Genomic DNA, 4,447 nt, shown 5'->3' with positions numbered 1-4,447 from the left:
CCTCTCTGGTCTTGAGTTTATCACTAACTCTTAAGGATTGTTTTTAGTCTGATCTACACAGATATATGCACATTTTAGACCCTAATTGTTTGTCTCAAATCGCTGCACGCACATTTCACATGTATGTTCCTGTGCATGTTGTAAGTGTGCAACACTAGTGGCCAATGCTCGGTGTATGCGAAGAATCAATTGAGATATATAAATAGATAAAAAAGACTTGAGTTCAAAATAGTATTGTGTTCATGTGAAGATCACTACATAACCATCTTCATCACCATGGGAACAGGAAATCTGTCTCTCACATTTTCAGTGATGGCCAATCATGTTGGACATTGAACATTGCCAGTTTAATAATTATAATATTGACTGAAAATGTAGAAACGTTGCTTGTCATGATCTTTAATCTACATTAAATATGGGATATGGATTAGGGAAACTGTGTATTAATGACTCCAGGAATAGCTCCAGTTACTGCTATATGAAAGTAAACATTGTTTTGCAAAATAACTAAAATTAGATGATAATTTTGGAAACTAGTTTTCCCCCATGTACCCCAGTGCCATTCCTGTAATTATCATCAGCATAATAAATAATGAGGACCGTTGCATTCATTCCGCCTACATAAACTCAATAATCCCCACGTGTATCTAAGCTGTGGAATATAAGAGAAATATCCATCCATAATGAACAAATATATATATATCGTATCACATATAAAATGTTCTAGCAGAAGTCCAGATGACAACAGCTCTTACTTCAGAACAAACTCCATGTATTCATTAATAATAGTAGTGATACTTTGGAGGCAGACCTCAGCTCATTCACACTATTAAATATGCAACATCTTAATGTAGATTTGTTGTAGGCCTTTCTCTCCGGACCATAACTGCACATTTTTATTATTGCTGTATTGTGCTTGAGGAAAAAAAAAACCCTCTGCCCACAGCTATAATATGACACTGAATCTGACATGCTGAAGTTTGAAGATTTAGTAGCTTGCTCTGGCGGCCTCTACTGCTGGGCTCAAGTATGGACACAAATGTGCCATTTTTTTGCCATTCCTACTGTATGAAACCACACATTTACCTTAATGAATATTCTGCCATCTGCTGGCTATGACCTGTGCACACCTTAATTTGACATTTCTCCTCAATGACAAGATCACACACTACATATACATTCCAATAAAATAGACCTCTTGACTAACTGAAATGACTTTTGGATTGGCATCATGCCAAAAATTAAGAAAGATAAACATGAATAAAAATCACTATCTTGTAATATAAAAAGACTGTAAATGTTTAAAACGGGCACTGAGAACTGAATGTGTGTCTTTGTTTCCAACCATTCCAGGTCATCAAAGGTCATAAGAACAATCATCTGCAAAAAGTCTTTCCTCTGTAACTACCCTTTAATGTTTCCACAGAAGTGAGACTGCGTGACCTTAACCTATTTGGAGTCACAGGGTCTGACTGTCTGCATTGTCATCAGCTCAGATTAGATGAGAAATTCGCCATTTTAATCAGCTCATATGATCCTTTCGTTCTCAGACTCTGATTTGTTTAAGGTAGAAGGAAATCAAAACAAACAAGCATGCAGTTTGTTAGCCGTTCTGCCTAAATCATAATCTTTGAGACATTTGGCCATTGAGTCTTTGAATGCTAAATATGACGGAAAACTCTTAAATTGAAGCCAACAGGATCAGTAATAACGGCTCTAGTGAACAGGCTTTGTAGAAATACTTGATATAGGGATTCATATTTGTAATTCCTGAGGCCTTGAACAGTACAGTCCATTCGATGTTTGTTGACAATCTGATGAGATTATGATAGAAAATCCAGAGCTGCTCAGTCGACATTGTGGACTGCTATTTTGTGCTAGAGAATTTACCCTTATTCCAATTACTCTGTGCTTTCTGTAGACAACCTACTTTCAGATGTCACATCTTGAAGACGATAAGGGTTAAAGTTCACTGCCTTCTGGCTTCGAGAAAAATAGTTTCATGTTAACAAATATTGGCTGGACAGATATTTCTCTTTCACCTGTCCTGTCCTGTTGTATTGAAATCCAGACACATTATCACGAGTGTGTCTGTGCGGGGATGAGTCCTTTTTTATTTTAGAAAGATGACAAGGGACTGGTTTTATTATGATACAAATGAGCAGGGTTCAGATCTCAGCTGAAGTACAAACAGGAAGCTGTCAGCTGTTTGCAGCTTTGTAACAGCATAATAAGAGGTGTGAATCTCTGCTAATAGTCCCACGAGGCTGTAATGTTCCTCACATCCCAGTGCACAACCAAGTGATACAATAATGGTTCAATTTGTGGAACCTTAGTGGTGGGATTGAAAATGTAAAGTTTGTCCTCAAGGTGGCACTATCAATCTCTGTGGAAGTATAATCATACTCAGAAAATATTATTTTGGTGTGCTTCTCAGTTTATGAAATATTTTAGGTATAAGTAAATTTTGTCCTGAATGAAAGCTCATGAAGTGAAAATGTTCATCCTCAAGGGAGCATGAACTGTAGTAAATGTCTTACAAATCTGTGCAAGAAGCGAGATGAAAAGTCTCCAAAAGAATTCTTCCTCTGGCGACACTGAGTATTTACAGATTTACATTTCATAGAGATTTGGGCAGTAGATGATGAAATATCAGACCAACTGACCGACATCAACATCCTCTGACACAGCTAAGTGCACTAATGGACCTAAGCATGAATTAAATGACCAAAATAAATAGGACATTATGAAATAAACAGTCATACAAACACATAGTGTAAAACATGTGTTAACGTCCTGCCACCCTTTCCCCGGATGAGCGGTTGAAGATGGTTGAATGGATGTGTTAATTAACTGAACAAAAATCATTTAATTTAAATAGTGATATGAATGACGTTTAATTATGAAATTTCAGATTTTATTGCATAATGCCATTATTTCCAGTTACACTTTAATTTCATGACACCTTTCAACCAATCAACTAGCTGCTGCTGCAAAATAAACACACTGCATGGACTAATCTCTGCTTTGTTGTAAACACTGCATTGACATCTCATCACCTTTTAAGTTAATGTGGCTAACGTGTCAGCAAACAGTTGCTTATTTAAATATCCAGCAGTTATGGAGCAAATAACCTATTTGGAGTCATGTTTTTGGCCACCTGGCAAATGTAAGTTCAACATTTACTCTCTTTAAGCTCTGCTTTTGTTCTCTACCAACTCCACTTGGAGCTGTGGCTGGATAGCTAAACAATGAGCTGAAACTAAGAGAGACCCCTTTTACATTGTGTCATTGTTTTCACATTGTCATTTGATACATTGCTATTATGAAAATGCAAATTAACCTGTAGTCACTTTAATATTAAATTAAGAATCATAAAATAACATTTGATAATAACTAGTGAATTTATTTATGAAGTTATTTCACAATTCATTTGTTTATTATATTATATTTTACACAATTTATCCATATAGTGAGAGTATGTATTTCATGATATCTTTTTTATTTATTTGATATTGAACACTTTGGGGCTAAACATGATGGAGGAAATTAACACATTCACAACATTAACTTGATCATTTAAATTTTTAAAGAAATTAATGAACCTAATTAAGTCGTCCCAGAAGTGTACGTACTGTGCGTCCCATTCGCTTTTGTGTTTGTGACCAACATCTCATAAACATAACTGGCATTAACTTCTCTGAGAACATACTCTTCGCCACAAGGAAGAGTCTTTTGACCCTTTCCTTATTGCCACTATAAGAACACACTTTGGCTGCCCTTTTATACAAGTATAACCATATACCCAGTGCAATGCTGATTGTGAAAGTGACAACTGTAGATTTTTAGATCTTACTGATGATCTGAACTCTTTCACAGTGCTGTCTATGTTCATGCCATACACTTTGATACTAGATAGATTTTCTTCTCCTTTCTCAAACATGCCTTTTCTCGTTTGATTGTATCTGAAACTTTTCATTTGTCCTCTCTCATGTCACCGCTAATCCAAATGATTTACTTTCATTTTCAGGATTATCTTCAGCTTGTGTACTTAGCTCCTGCATGGATTTACCTCATCACTGTTGGCTCCTTTCAAACATTCTTTTCCCCTCAATTTCATGGCTGGAATTATCCAGTGGATGGTTTGTCCGTCTGAGGGAGTCAAAGTGCTACTTGTGCTCCATAAAAGTTAAGCGTGGACCACTGAGTGCGTACCAGTTTGTCTTATTTCCACAGTTCGCTTACAGCTTGAGGATAACATATGGCTTATTAGCTGTGTTTGTACAATTTGACTGACCTCTGTCTAATTGGAAGATTTCTTTTTTACTGGTGAGGCAACATCAACAAATGATTTAACAGGGACAGATGTGACAAAACTACCAGCACATAAGGAGAGATGAACATCACATTAAGTGGGAGTTTTCTCTTGCTATCGTAAAGGAACAGT

The sequence above is a fragment of the Micropterus salmoides genome, unplaced genomic scaffold (genome assembly GCF_014851395.1).
Source record: "Micropterus salmoides isolate LMB-PRFRI ecotype aquatic unplaced genomic scaffold, ASM1485139v1 Ms_hic_scaffold_9, whole genome shotgun sequence".
Taxonomy (NCBI): domain Eukaryota; kingdom Metazoa; phylum Chordata; class Actinopteri; order Centrarchiformes; family Centrarchidae; genus Micropterus; species Micropterus salmoides.
Note: the sequence above shows the minus strand (reverse complement) of the source record.